Consider the following 16,741-nt stretch of genomic DNA (forward strand, 5'->3'; position numbering starts at 1 on the left):
AGGTTGGCCTCAGACTTATTATGAAGCACAGGCAAGCCTCATTTTCATGATAAGCTTCCCTCCTCAGGCTTTCAAGGGCTGAGCTGCTAAGTGGGGACCACCGCAGCTGCCTCAGAGGCTGAGGTATTGTCACCATCCTTCTCCTCTTTCCTTCTTCTTCTTCTCCCTTTGCTATGTAGTGCTCAAAATAGAACCTACAGACTTGTGCATGCTCCACAAGTGCCCTGCCCCTGAGCCACACTCCCAGCCAAGCGTAAAACATTAACCAGCATTTTGCACAGGGTAGGTATGCCCGTGAGTTTTACAAACAGATCAACACTCATGAAATGAATTTTACAATGAAGGACTGAGAAACCTGATTGATGCTGTTATAACATTGGTAAAATTAGGGCCAGATATTTCTCCATTTAACACTATGCACTTTGTTTAAAATTTGGAAAGTGGCTTATGTACAAAGGTTAAGACCTGTCATCATAAATATCCACATTGTGGTATGATGAGATTAAAAAAAAAAAAAGCCAGCATGATTTCACTGTTATAAGGTATTCAAAGTAGTCCATTGTGTATGTGTGTGTGTGTTATGCGCACACATACACACATGATTACCTGGGCAAATGTTTCTTTTTAGTGTGTTTGGCCTTGTATGATACCTTCACATTTCCAAAGTTTGTTTTCCTGTTTGAGGCGCCAAAGCACACCGTAGCAATAGGGAAGGGAGAAAGAGTGGAGGGCTGCTGGGCTGAACAAGAAAGCCTGTGACTAAAGTAGAACAAAATGGAGCTTCTTTCAAATTGAATAAGAAGTGAAACAGAGGAGTGCCTCCTGATGGTTTGCCTCGCTGTCACGATGTTCACGGTTTCGTTCACAGTTATAGATAGTGGTGTGTTTTATTTTTAAGTCCATCATTCAGAGGTGTTAAATTCTAACTTTCAAAATGAACTAACAGTGGACAGTCTGTCATTGATCTACTCTTGCTCCTAATTAAAAGTAACCTTTTTATTCCTCATGTAAAGTTGAAACCCTTTGAATATAGCAGTAACTGACACCATACACATTTCCCCTGCACATACACACAGGAAGAAATACCGCATCCAGGAATCAGAAATGGGAACAGGGCACAGCCAGACTAGCATGCATTAATTTTACACTGTCTTCTGACGGGACGTAAATGCTTAGGTCTGGAAGGTTACCCTGAGGGTGGCCCTTGAAATGCATCTCAATTCACGGTAACAGTAAGACCCGAGGGACATGAAAATGTATTACAAGCCAAAATAATGTCCTAATGCATTTGCTTCACAGTTTTTCTGCTCTGAGGCAAGTTGTTTCAAACCCCTATTCCCAGAAAGCTGTTTTCCTAAGTCAGCAGCAGCTGTGTTCAAGTAAAGCTCTCACCATGGGATGATGAGAGCATTAAAAAGGCAGTCTTTTCTGATGGTCTTCAGCCTCTTTCTCCACACCCCCACACCTCCACTTCAAATAAACCAGTAAAATGTGTTCCTGGCTTATTTAGTGAGATAGAGGGAGTGAAGTAATAAGAAGAACTGAGAATGTTTGCTGGCTTAAAGACGCCCTCTGGTTCTCTTCGAAAGGCAAAGCAAAGCCATAAAACAGAAAACGCTGCTCTGAGCACTGGGAGAGGTTCTGAGAGCAAGAAAATCCTTGTGAGGTCAGGAAAACAGGGTCGGGGGGTTTAATCTGGGGGAAGTTTAGTTCCTCCAGCACTTGTCAACTCTTCCTGTTCATTTTATTTGGGTGCGAGGTTGGTGCTTTAGTGTCACATGCTCAAGGAAGGAGAGAGAAGCTGTCACTTTAAGGGAGGAATAGTCAGCATTCCTTTCAATTTGGGTCAAACTGAGCTACAGACTAAAGGAAAAAGGAAGCAAAGTCACCATGAAAGTGCTTTTAAAAAAATCGACAGTAAGCAAAAATATGCGGGTAGAATGTCAGCTGAATCTTACAACCTGTTAAAATCAGTTTCAGATTTCACGCCACATTCTCTGGTTGGTTTGGATTTTTCCTTACTCTGGACAGAACACTGAAGTTGATTGCTGACTGTCCCAAACAACCCTGTTCACATGCTCAGAGGTTAAATGAAGTGTGTGCTCCTCTGAATGTATGTGCTGTGCCGTTGGGAGCACAGAGTGATGGGAGCGGGCGGGGATAGGAAATGGTGGTGAGAATGGCTCTGACCGGTGGCGTAATCTCAGGAGTGGCTGTTAAAGGTTTAATCCTGCCACTGGTGATATCATTTCTGCAAGTGTTTGCTTTGGCATCTACTTCTAAACTAACAATGACCCAGCAATAAAGTGTGTCACATTACTGTGATCAGAAGCTAGGACAGATTTCTGTCCCTTCCCAGACTTCCTTTGAAAACTTCCCACGCCTTGACTTGAGACCAAATCTACGTGTTGGTGCGAAAATAGTGGGGTAGCTTTCAGGAAACTCAGAAAATGATCAAGTGAATTAAAACATGTTTGTGTTTCCCTGGCACTTTTCCTTTTCTATGTTTTGATTTCATTTTTTTTTCTTTTTCTCAACCCTTCTGCTGCATTTCCTTTCCCAACACTTGCTTTTCTTCCTTGTTTAATTTTCCTGTTCTATTTGGTCTCCCACATAGATACATCTTAGAACCAACCTGGAAAGGTAAATTTACCAGTGATCCACTTATCAAACTCTGCAAAGAGATCACAGAAAGTCGTGTATAAAAAGTGAATGAGAAAAGGATGCAGGCCAATGTGCTTAGGTAATCTTATATACAACACTTAAGATGGCTGTTTAATCAAAGTGTGGAAAGGTTGTGTGGGAACTCTAAATTCCACCTGTTTCAGTAGTTTCTTCAGGAAGAAAATGCCTCCAATAAAATTATGAGATTTGCTTGAGTCAAGTCTGATTTGGGGAAAAAAAATGAGCAGAAATAATTGAAATTTCGATTATTCTGAGAATCCTGGTGAAAGGCTAGAAACATGTCATTAAGATAAATGATGACTCTTTCTCTAGCAGTGCTCCTCAAATTAGGATTCTGCCAAAGGTTAGGAGGCAAGTGCCAGTTGTAAGAATTATGGTTAGTAACTACAGTTCTGTCAATCATAGAACAGACGTTCCTATTCTCTCAAATAAAGCAAGAAGTCAGGAGACAATCACCACTTTTGCCTCCATTCTCTAAAATCAGATTTCTTATCTCAACCAAAATTTTAGGATATAGATATGGAAGTTGATAAATAATTATAACAGAAATATCTGAATAGTAAGATTATCAGGACATAACCGTGACAGTTGGCCTTGCTGTTGAAAGCATGGTTGCTTCAAGGAACGTTCCACAGAGAGCAAAGCCATCAAAAGTCTACTTGATTTGAGACAAATCAACAACTCTTTCAAGGGAAAATGTCAGATTGGTGTTCCGGGAACTGTCTTGTTTGGTTTTCGTCATCACAGTAACACATAGAGTATTCAGTTGTTAAAGGAAACGTGATGCTATTAGAATCCTTATCTCTGTTCTCAGTTGGTTCAAAGAATTTGTCATTTTCTCTAACTCTTTCAGCTTGTCATACAGCACATTTGTAGAGGACGTTTCATCCTTACTTTGGCACTGGATGGAGAGTTCTCTGTTTCTGGGAAACAGTGTTTGAGCAGTGCAGCAGGCAAAATTAGACTTAGGGGTAAAATTCAATTAAATATTTCTCAGATGGTTTACCCACAAAGTTCCATAGTGTTTCATCAATGTATGAAGAGAGTTTTAGTCTGTGTGACCAGTGCCTTTTGTAATACCAGGGACATGTTGATTTCCAAATATGTTTGTTGAAAAGTATATAATATGTGAAATTCACCCATCACATATTTTTCTATTTGTCATGCACACTATGAGGACATGTCAACATGGAACTAACACGTTTAAATACACATTTACTTTTTTTTTCAAAAATCAGTTTTTGACCTGAGACAGGACAGTGAAATGGAACAGAATTCAGCATTTCAAGAGTCTCCCAGGAACTGCTGTTCCTTGTTCAACATTCTCTAGCAGTTAGCCTGACCAAAGTACTGCAAGATGAAAGCATTCACCCATTTACAGATGAACAGAGAGCTTCAGACATTTTTGGGCCCAAAAGTTTCACTAAAAAGAATTCATTAAAAACTAGAATTTAAACAAAAAAAATGTAATACATATCAACATTTTTAATGGTGGCTGAGAAGTTATCACACCCCAGAAAGGAGTAAACTAAATGAAACTTTTTAGATTCCTTTCCAGAGCTCTGCTTCATCTCTCTCTCTCTCTCTCTCTCTCTCTCTCTCTCTCTCTCTCTCACACACACACACACACACACACACTGAGACAAGTGTCAGATTTAGTCTTTGCAGGCCCCAACTCATACCCACAATTACATTTTAAAGTTCTTACTTTTATTAGAGAAATAGGACTCTCCTTGACTTAGTTGTAACTGTGCTGGGAAGGATTTATGTGGGTTTTATTTGTTGTTCTTCTGTTTTGTCTTTTGTTTGCCTTGTTTGTTTTTTAGAGTGAAGCTCAGGAATCTTATTTTTCTCTCTGTTTTTTTTTTTTCTTTTTAAGATTATCTATGTCAAACTGAAGAGAAACTAAATCAGGAGAGGAAATGGCTGAATTTTTACTGCAGTCATTGACAAACAGTGTCTGTGCGGGTAAGACCGTTTTAAATGCTTGGTTGTACTTGTTACAGTGTTGTACTAACTAAAACAAAACTAAAATTTACAAATGCACTGAAATGAATACCATAAGTTCTATGGCAATCTAGAGGCTTAAACCTTTACATTTGAAAAAATTGTATAAATTTGTAACTAATCAATAAAACCGTCATTCATGGGAAAAAGAAGAGAACCAGATGTCTAAATAAAAGAAATAAGATGTTTTTCTTAAAAATTTGCCTTTCATAGTAGTTAAGATGAAAGTTAAGACAATAATATACTAATATTGATTCAAAGCAGTATGGGAAAATTTTATTTGACTTTAACACACATGCATAAAACATAGACATATTTTTATATTTGCCAGGTGGTTTGGTAAGGGAAGTTCATACATGTGTTAAATAGGCTTTAAGTGTATGTTTAAAGGTGACGTGAGGAAACATTTTTAAATGCAGGCGAACATTTAAGCATAAAGGTGGCCTATGCTCATTTTTTTTTTCTTTTTCCTTTGTTGTTGCTGTTTGAGACAGAGTTTCATAAAGTCCAGACTGGCCTTCTTAATCTGATTCCCCTGCCCCTACTTCCTACATGATTGACTTATTGGCATATACCACTACACCTGGCAGTCATTTTCTTTATGAAGTGAAAACCAGGGAACCTTAACATCCCCAAACAAAAAGCACATAAAAGATAATCTGATGAAATTTGAAGATAGATTCTTACGACCTAACAATAATGAGCTTCAACGTGAGCTATAAAGAATATTGCAGTTGCTCCCAGCCACGGGGAAGGAGCTCAGCAAGCGAGGTAAGCTGCTGTTATCTCAGTCTGAGCTGTCATTAACTTCTTATTTTTTAACTATTTCCAAGCTCATATTTAGTAATGTACAGAAAGAAAGAGAGAATAAAAAAAAAAAAAAACATTGTAATCAAATCTCTGATCAGATAGACTCTATATGGTGGAGAAATGGAAGAGAGTCATTTCTAGCTGTCAAAGTTCAACCCGAGGTTCTTTTTTAACCAAGTTCTGTAGTTCTGACTAGGATCAAAGTGCCAAATCAAAGCAAGGATTGGTCCTCACTGACCATAAGGTCTACACAGTTCAATTCAGAGTGACAAACTGACCAGTCAAGCAAATGAATCATCAGCACGGAGCCGTGGACTGTCCAGTGCAAGGACAGGGGTGGCCTAGCCTGTAGCAGATTCACTGGGACTTACCTGGAGGCGGTGCTTGCTGCTACAACTGCATCGGAAGCAGAAAGAAACCAAGGATCCACACAGAACAGAATGGCAATGAGGGTAAAGTATCTGGAACCTTTGGACCCACAGATGGAGATCCCCCTCTGGTTTTGTATTTTGTCAGAGGAGAGGCCAGAGCCCAGCATCACCCTGATGGATCCCAGAGGACTCCCACCCCTTGCTGTGAGGCTAGCCACAGTGGCTTTTACAATTCTTCCATACAGGAAGTTGTTCCCCCACTGCACACTGATTCTGTTGACATCACAGAGTAATTTTTCTCATGTTTGTATTTCTTGATGAATTGTAAGCCCCATGAAGACAATACCATATGTAATACCATCTCTGCCCAGGATTTGTTGCAAAGCCTGGCTCATAGCATGATCTAGTTCATGAGGGAATGAATGAACCAAGTGAAGCCTATGTGTCTGTCAATTTTTATAGTCACTGTCCACTTCTGCACTTTAATTTCTCCATAATATTCAGGAAAAGGGATTCTAAACCTGAAACAGAGACATCAGGGAGGAGAGAAAGAAACACACTCACCAGTTAAGTATGTGGTACACATTTATTAGCTAGAAATATAAGTGATTAAAGACCTGAAATCATGAGCAGGCTCTTTTACAAGCTAAGTATAATGAACTGCCCCTCCAAGGAGAATGGGCAAATAAGAATAAGTAAAAGTTGCTGTGAGGGATTTCTGCCTTGAAAATAGGGCTTGAGGACTCTTAGTATCATGCCAACTATCCGATTCCATGAATTCAATAACTCTGGCTGAAGAGGCACTACCTAAGAGAAAGAATGTGTAAAACAAGGCAGGGAGCACAGCAAAGAAAGGCTTTGGAGAAGAAGAGCCTGTGTAATACTCTCTCAGAACTTTCTATCTCATCATTTGGGATCTTTGAGGCCAGTGTTGGCAGGCCTCCCAGAGACACCAAAACAAAGCAAATGAACAGGACATCACCAAGGAAAGGAGACCTAAGCTGGGAGATGGGGAGATGAAAGTCTCCTGTCCGCAATCACTGAGGACAGAGGTATGGCACAGAAAAGGCAAGCTTTCTCTTTGAGGTTTTCTGCAGCAGTGAGACGACACTGCCCTGAATCCAGAAGTTTGGGAGTTAATAAACAGACTGTGGTGAGTTCTGTGTGACTGCCTTGTCTTTCTTCACTATTCTTAACTCAAAGTTGTGTCATCAGTCTGGAATGGACAATGTCTGTTCAACAAACCCAGCTTCTCTCGCGCGTGCTCTCTCTTTGTGTTTGCTTATTCACAGGTCAGAAATCGACCAATGGCTTTCTCAGTCTCTAACCAAGGGAATTAATACTGTAGTGGAAAGAAAAACAATTTCCATTTTTCTTTGAGACAAAGAACTCCATGTTTCTGTTAGAGTGCAAAGGATAAAACAGATTTGTACTCTTTAACCTCATCTTGTTCACAAGTGACTTTCTAACTGCAACATGGGGACTGCTTGAGAGGGAGAACATGTTTCTGGTCTTGAGCACTGCCCAAAACATTTAGTATTTACAGGATGCTCAGTTTTTCAGGCAAAGAACTGAGTAATTTGAACGTGGGGTCTTCTGAATTTCAACAACAGTTCAGATGCAAGTGCAGTCTTTCTGCCAGGACAGAGTAAGAGCGAATGCGCTCAAGTCTTCAAGAAGCAGAGGAGAATCTATATCTGCATGCCCCATGAATTTAGTTTAGTATTGCACAGTTATGACATGTAGCCAGCCACAAACACAATAATCCTCTCCCTTCTTGCTCCTTGTGGACAGAAGTATGCCCAGCAAAGAAAATGTTGTACACCCTAAATTGTACTCTCTGTTACTTTAAGAATTAGGAAGGTGTCATGGTATCACAATTAGTAAACGTGCTGACAGTACCAAGCACATAGTAAGTGCTCAGTAAGTTTTGACGGTTGTCTCCTTATCTTCATCATTATCATTGCCATCGGTATCTTCATCATAACGATTACATTCCGACAGAAACTGAATCTAGGTTAAAGTCTAGTTCTGGAGTTTTGAAGTTTGATAATCTTCACTATCAGGTTTTCTACTGAGTTTCAGCAGAGGCAAGGCATTCAATAACCCATAAAAACAACTATTGTATGATATGCATGGTGATCCACTTTAGAAATACAGAACTGAAGGAGACAACATCTCTACCTAGAAAGCTCAGAACATGATGGCTCCCAGCTTCAATCTTCCGGCTATCCTAACATCCCACCTAGACACTAGCTTGTGGAGCATTTTTACTTTATAGATCTGTCTGCTAGATCACCATGAGAAGAAATATACTGACCTGTATATCCATGAACGATTTTAAACAGTTCTATTTAGTGCATGCATATTTATAGATGTCATAAAAATAATTCTGGGCATGTTATTTTACAAGGAAACCAAACTCAATATGGTGGACTTTCCGACCAAAGTAGAGGAGCTGTAAAGAATTTTGAATCAGGACTGATTCCATGCCCAACAATCACAGATTGAGATTTTTTTTTCCTTATAGATATGGCCTCCAATTCTGCAGAAATATCTGTAAGAATCCATTATTTTTCTTCTTATCCAACAACCCATTTTCTGAGCTCTTGTTGGTTATGGTATTGTGACAGTTGTTTGCCACAATGAACTGCTGCCTACACGTCCAACCTATGCAACATCGAAGGCAATTTAAAATGAAGCTCTAGGAAGAGAACAGAGTAGACAATCCTGTTAAACAAGCTCAAATATTGTTCCCCGGAACTAAGTGGCTGAGGCTCTTCAGATGTAACTGGTGCACTTCATCCCTAGAAGCTATCACGAGAGGTGTATGGTTGCTGTAGTCCATCTTCTCTTCCAGGAAACTGACTCTATCTGTCTCTTTGGGACATTCCTTTTACACATGAAAGTGAACTAGGAGGCTTGTCTTTACATACATATGCACAGACGTGTCCCATCTTATGAATTCCTGATTCAGACAAAGGCAAAAGGCGTGATTCCGGACCAACATCAAAGCTAGAAAAGGAGCCGATAAGAGTTTCAGCAAAAGTTCCATGAGCAAAAAGAGAAAATACATGCACAGACAGATGAGCTTCAGTGTGAGGCAGGGGGAACAGCAGCCAGCCCCAGCAGACACACAGTGCTAATGAAATATGGCCTGTCTGGATCTAGTGGTACAAATTCTGTCCCAAATACATAACAATTCCTAATTTCATTTAAATGAATATAACTTGAAAACTTATCTCAAGCAGAATATGTTGATTTGAGGACGCAAGGCTAACTTAGAACAAACTGTCCAAGTCCACGTCCTTCAAAGCTGGTGGCTTTGGTTAAGTTTCTCGTCAGTGTTCTCATCTGGAAATGAACAGAACAGATTCATCAAGTGCACGGAGAAGCCACAGGGCATATTTACGTGAGTACAAACAAAGCCAACTTTCATTGCTCGGCTCTTAGTGTAAGATCCAAAAGCGCTGAAACCTGATACTAAGCATTACTGTTCCCTGTACACAATAGCTATTACTATCAGACTTTTAATAGCACCCTTTATAAAACTTTCTATCACTCTTATTTCTCCGTTACCTTTTTCTACTTAGATGCATCACACTTAACATACTCAGTATACTTATTTTCTTAATTTTTTAACGTTTATTTACTTTATGGATATGAATGTCTTGTTTCGTTTTTGTTTTGTTTTGTTTTGTTTTGCCATTGCGTTTGTATGCAAAACATGTGCATGGCTGGTGCCCTCAGAGTTCAGAAGAGGGCATCTGATATCCTGAAACTGGAGTTAAGGATGGTTGTGAGCCACAGTGTGGGTGTTGGGAACTGGACCTGTGTCCTTTGCAAAAGCAGAAAGTGCTCTCATCCGCTAAAGTAACATACCACTTCCAATATCTGCTGATTTTCAATTGCACATGTGAAGAATGTAAGAATGTTGCTTGCTGCCTGTCTTCTGCACCTACAGTTAAAGGTAGAGTTAGAGAAGGGCCCAGCAACCGTGCGACAAGTGAACAAATGAACTTGGTAAGGTCCTGCACTGAGTCAGTAGTCAAGCTGAACAGGATCCCACTTTTACAGAGTCTGATTCCAATTTGAGCACTTTTTGCTATAATGCCACCTAAAGTTTATAAATTTGTAGGTTATTTACACAGGGAGCATATAATTTGAAGCTGGGAAACACTGTATGTAACTAGGAAGAGTGGGGTTAGGTACAAACCTACTCTATATGTCTATAGAGTAAGGTGGAAAAAGAAATATTTACTTATTTGTTTGTTTGGATGGTTTGGTTTTTCAAGACGGGGTTCCTCTGTGCAACAGTCCTGCCTGTCTTGGATTCGCTTTTTAGGGTGTTATAAGGTTCCCAGTGGCCAGTGGCCGTTAGGACGGGCGGCAGGGACTGAATCAGTGTACTCTCAAGCCCTAAGTCTGCTTGCAGCTCTCTCTACTTCACTCCTCTAACTTTCCTGGGGATCTCACCACTAAACGAAGAACGCTGCTCAACACTGTTTGCCTAGCTAAGTGGTCTAACTAGTTAAGCCCACCAGCTGGAAGCTCAGTGACTGAGGGGTGTTAGTTTACACCTCTGTACTCAGAGTATGCTTTAGATGTCTAGTGGGTAAAGAACCACTGGTGAGTTACTCTTATGCGTCCAACTGTGGTGCTATTTCAGCGACACTCTCTTCCCTGCTCCTCTTCCGGAATTTCATTCTGCTGTCTTCTCCTTTGCCCTTACCTGTGGGTGGATATGAAGAGTCTGCTCCTCTTCCTCCTCCACTCACTCTCAAGGTGCCCTCCCCTTCCAGGAAGTAGTTGAATCCCTTGTGGATGGCACCAGTCTTCTTGCTCTTTCTTGTTGAAACCTGGCTCTTCTAAAGGGAAAATAGCTGTGCTTCAGCCCCCCTGCGAACACTAAAGACTAAATCCCGAACAACGTACATGAAATTTAAATACTTTTAAGTTCCATCTCTACAGAGTTCGGTTCCTCTTTATTTTTACTTTGTCATCGCAAAGCCAGTCAATTTTCTCATTTCTTAATTTCATATCAACAAAATGGTTTTTTTCCCCCAAAAACGATAGCAAGGAAAACCATGTGCCCATAGTACAAACAGGAAGTTCTAACTAATTACATTCACGCATTATGTTGGACAGCAAAAAGAGAAATGGGAAAATACCTCAAAACTTTGAGAGGTGCTAAGGCTTACAATAATTTCTAAAATACTTAAAATGTACAAGAAAATAGGCTCAAATGACACTGTTCTACAGAGGAAATTTCACTTGGCAAGAGTTTGGTATTCAGAGAGCTGGGCATCCCATCTCCAGTTTTCTGCAATTCTCTAACTAGAAGTCATTGACAAGTCATTTACTCGTACTGTAAATGCATCTTAAAAGATGTTGTTGAAAATAAGCTGATGAGGCAGTGTGAGGAGAACACATTTCCAAGAGAGCACTTAAAAACGGGAATTTGTATTCCAGTGGAGAAAAATAATGACATCATATTAATTTAGCACTCGCTACATTTCTTTTTTTTATTCTTTTTTAAATTGTTTTTATTATTAGCATTTATTACAATTTATTTAGTTTGCATCCCGGCTCTGTCCCCCTTCCTCATCTCCTCCCAATCCTGCCCTCCCTCCCTCTTCTCCCCCTATGACCCTCCCCTTCCACCTGACCCTGGTTTATCAGGCATCTTCAGGACTGATTGTATTGTCTTCCTCTGTGGCCTAGCAAGGCTTCAACCCCCAGGGGGAGGTGATCGAGAGCCTGTCACTGAATTTGTGCCAGAGAAAGACCCTGCTTCCCTTATTAGGGGACCCACTTGGACACTCAGTCTATGGGCTACATCTGAGCAGGGGTTTCAGGTGCTCTCCATGCTTTGTCTTTGGTTGGGGTATCAGTCTCTGCAGGGCCCCCAAGGCTCACAATCTCTTCATTAGAACGCATCAAGTAGAGTGTGTTGGCTAATATCAAATCAGTAACTCAATCTGATTTGAACAAAGCTTTAACATATGAATTACAACAGAATGAAAAAAAGACCAAAAATGACTACTATGTTCCAATAACTACATTCTCATAGCTTATATGCACTTAAATAAAATGGTGAAAACTAGAGATATCATTTCTGAACCTCTGGTTTTTTCTCTTCACAAAATTTAACATGGATCAAGGCAGAAAAAAGGGATTCCTTAAGGAAATCTATATATTTTTAATACACTTAATATGAATATAGTCTGTTTTCTTTTCTAATTAGTTTAGAACATGGTGAGTGTTTATACAAAGCAGTGTTGTGTGTAGCAAACTTGAGAGCTTACAAGAGAAAAAGAAATGTGACAAGCAAATAGATACTCTCAACCTGGAAATTTGCCTCTCTTGGTGGCTCTCTTGTTTGAAAAGCTAGAGATGCCTCATCTCAGAACTTCTATGTCCCAACACAGCTCATTAACTACAAGGATCCAACTAAGTCCAAACTATCTCAGTTTTCAGGCTGCACCTACGCAAGTCTTTTCTCTTTCATAGAGAAGTTCACAAATGTGTAAAGTTATTCCCTATCTGTGTTTAAAAAAAAAAAAAACTGCAATAAAAGCTCTTTTAAAAGTGTATCCGTATCATACATAGCATTCTCTTAACTAGAAATTACTAATATATTTTAATTCCCTCTTGTGGTACCAGAATGGTCAATTATCAAAACAATATTTCTCTGTTGTGTTAGCATTTAAAAGAGCAGGACTGATGGTTAATATAAATGAATCACTCTCTGAAAACGGAAGGGGTTTATAACTATTATTATGTTTGTGTATCATTTCTGATTCTTATTAAAAATAATGTTTTTGTCTTTATTCTTTGTCAAATTTCATGGATTCTAAAATTCACAGAGTATGTCTAAGCTCCTTCATTTAATTATTTTAATGACAAACATCCAAAAACAATATCATCAATTTTCTTCTAAGATCTATATTTTTATACTTATACATGTTAACTGTATACCTGCTCAGTTCATATATGGCTTTATCTTTATCTTTTTCCAGCCCTTGGAAAAGTATATTCTTTCTCTTTTCTTTCTTTAGCACACATGTATTCTCACATCTAAGAAAATAATCTACTGTGCTCTGTTCGAGTAAAATGATATAAAAACACTGTGTGACATAAGGCTAACCCTGCTCAAAAATATCCCACAATATTCATTTATATATCTCTGTAGACTTAGTGCTGCCTAGTAAGGGAAATTATAGCAGGCAAACAATCAATGGGTAACCTCCCGATCTCTCTTCTCTCTCTCTCTCTCTCTCCCAATCTCTTTCTCTCTCTCTCTCTCTCAATCTCTCTCTCTCTCTCTCAATCTCTCTCTCTCTCTCTCACACACACACACAAACACACACACACACAAATATTTGTGTTTTATGTTTGTGTTGAAAAGGCTTAACTTGCTTCCAATTCACACGAAACAATCAAGGTTTACTCTGCTGTTATATATGCAACACATAACAAATTAGCCTTTTAAGGAAGTTTTGACGTTTGTTTATGAATCAGGGCCCATTTCAACTTTAAAACTTGACTCAGGTACACGGTAACTTGTAATAGTTGCACAGTAGATTATTAACATGTATACTGCACATCAATTTATCTCACTGTGTTTTATTCAACTAATAGAGATATAAGATAGAAATGGGTAGTTGTTTTTTAAATGTTAAGGAAATGTTGTGAATTTGTTAGCAAAGACCTAGTGGACGAAATGTCATCACTTGGAGTCCACTTTGCCACTGGATGTCTCATCGTTGGTAGCTGCCCAGAGTACTTCATCTTTGAAGTCTTCACTGCAATGGGAACTTTGATATCAATGTGGAGCATCTTCCTGAGATTATATGTGAATGAATCTAGAATTCTTCAGGTTTTTTTTTTTTTATTCAAACCTGTCCCAAAATAGTGGCTTGGGGTTTCAAAGTGTATTTTAGATAATAGAAATAGGTTTTCTTTTTTTAAAAAATTTATTCATATTTGATAATGTTACACACGTGTATAGTGTATTTTGATTATATCAACACCATCACAGCCTCTTCCTGACACCCCGTTGTGTCTCCTCACGACTTCATGACCTCTTGCCATAGCCCACTGAATCCCATCAGTGCTATCTATATGTGCATGGAAGAAAACTGGCTCTCCCTCCCTTCCCCAGTACCCTCCAACTACCGAAACTCCTTAGCTAGTGACAGGGCTTGATAAGCCTTCCCCAACCCACGCAGGGGTCTGGACGGGCCCTGGCTTGGTCTTGTACACGTTTTGCGTGGGCACCCACAGGTCCTGTGAGTTCCCGGATGCAATAGCAACAGCATCTCCGGGAGACGCTGTCTCGCAGCAGTCCTCCCCAACCCATGACTTCTGTACTATTTCAGCCCTGTCTTCCGCAGCATTCTCCGGATGACGCGTGGAGAAGGTGTGATACAGATGATCGAGTTGGAGCTCAGCACTTCGTAGTTATTCGTTCTAATTTAGAAGAAAAAAAATGAGAGCATTAAAAAAAAAAAAAAACAAACACGCAAACAACACAATACAAAACAAAATACCTGGGCTGGAGAGATGGGTCCGTGGTTAAGAGCACTGACTGCTCTTCCAGTGAACCCTGGTTCATTTCCCAGCCCAGCACTCACAAGGCAGCTCAAAACTGTCTGTAACTCCAGGGTCTGCACAGATACACATGCTGGCTAAACATCAATGCACATTAAATAAATTAAAATTTTTTCAGTGCCATTTTTTATTATCATTTATTATAATTTATTCCATTTAGACCCCAGCTGTGTCCCACCCCCTCATCTCCTCCCAATCTCACCCTCCCTCCCTCTTCTCCCCGGAGCCCCTCCCCTAGTCCAACAGGTGAGGTCTTCCTCCCCTTCTATTTGACCCTAGCCTATCAGGTCTCATAAGGATTCCTCTGTGGCCTGGCAAAGCTGCACCACCCAGGGGGAGGTGATCAGAGAGCCTGTCACTGAGTTCATGCCCCTGCTCCCCTTATTAGGGAACCCACTTGGACACTGAGTCTATAGGCTACATCTGAGCAGGGGTTTTAGGTCCTCTCCCTGCACTGACTTTCGTTGGGGTATCAGTTTCTGCAAGGCCTCCAGGGCTCAGGGTTTTTTGGCTCTGTTGGTCTCCTTTAGGAGCTCCTGTCCCCTCCAGGTCTTTCTATCTCCCCCTTCTTTCATAAGATTACCTGTACTCTGCCCAAAGTTTGGCTAGGAGTCTCAACCTCTGCTTTGATACCTCGATCAGTAAAGTCTTTCAGAGGCCGTCTGTGGTAGGCTTCTGTCCTGGTCCCTGTCTTCTCCTGCTTCCAATGTCTATTGCATTTGTCCCTCTGAATGAGGATTGAGCATCTTTCCTAATAAATTAAATTTTAAAAAATTTATGTATAAATTTCTCATTTTCATTATGACTGTGCTTTGCAAACTATTCATTACTAAATAGCAGAACATGTGAAAGAGGGTTCAATAGGGAAAGGCATGGACTATAATGCGTGTAAGAATATAAAAAGCATCAGTCTCTGCGGACTTCTTGGGCTCAGATCCTTTAGCTTTGTTGGTCTCCTTATGGGGCTCCTGTCCCACCCAGGTCCCTCTATCCCCATCTCTCTCTTCTTCCATAAAACTCCCTGCACTCTACTCAAAGTTTGGCTGTGAGTCTCAGCATCTGCTGCGATCCCCTGTTGGGTGGACCCTTTCAGAGGACCCTCTATAGTAGGCTCCCATCCTGATGTACCAACTGAGGACCATGCTTGGAGAGAACCTAACCTCCCTGCTCAGATGTGGTCCATGGCAGCTCAGTCTCCATGTGGATCTCCAAGTGAAGGGAGCTGCCTCTATCATGAACTCGGTTGCCTGATTTTTGATCACTTGCCTTTGGTGATTGGCCTTGCCAGGCCACAGAGGAAGAGGATCTAGGCAGTCCTGATAAGACTTAACAAGCTATGGGTAGATGGCAAAAGTAGAGAACTCCCCCTTTCGGTGGACTAGGGGAAGGGGATGGGGGAAGAAAGAGGGAGGATGGGACTTGGGGTGTTGAGGGAGGGGGCTTCAGTTACAATATATAATGAATAAATTGTGGAAAAAGAGTAGTATTTTTTTTAAAAAAAAATATAAAAAGCTCTGTGGACTCATATGGTATTTAATACATTAGAAATACACAAGATATCTTGAACCTCTGTCTATTTCTCTTTATCTTCATAGGACACATAAAATAGAATACCAAGTCTGAAAAATGAAACTGTTAGACAAGGTATTTATTTCTGAACTTATTGAAAAGCTATCTGAAAATGGGACCAAGTAATCGGGCAAAGCAAAGGAAGGCAGAGTGCTTGTCAGTGAAAGGTGAGCAGAGGATAGGCAGAGCAGCTGGAAAAGTTGTTTTATTCTGTTTTCCAAATGTAAGATGACAGGAGACAGAACAACTGAGCAGAGATTCAGAGTTGGGTGAGGACCTCGTGGAAGTCTAGCTTCGAGAATGCGTTGATGTGTGTGTCAGGTAAGACAGATTGATTAAACAGGCAGCATTGAGGAAAAGACTCCTTTTTTTGGTTACTTTAATTCAGGATCTCTCTGTGTAGCCCTGGATGACCTGAAACCCCTTATATAGACCAGGTTGGCCTTGAACACACAGAGATCCACCTGCCTCTGCCTCCTGAGTGTTGAAAAGACAGCCCCCCCCCCCGACACACACAAAAAAATCACATCCAAGCAACACGAATGACTTCTGCCTCTGGATATAATTTCTAAAGATATCCAGCTCTTGTTTTAGGTAGTTCCTTGGGGGAGGGGTGCGTGCGTGCATGTGTTTGTTTGTGTGTGTGTGTGTGTGTGTGTGTGTGTGTGTGTGTGTGTGTGTGT

The sequence above is a fragment of the Psammomys obesus genome, unplaced genomic scaffold, assembly GCF_907164565.1.
Source record: "Psammomys obesus unplaced genomic scaffold, mPsaObe1.curated_primary_1811, whole genome shotgun sequence".
NCBI classification, from domain to species: domain Eukaryota; kingdom Metazoa; phylum Chordata; class Mammalia; order Rodentia; family Muridae; genus Psammomys; species Psammomys obesus.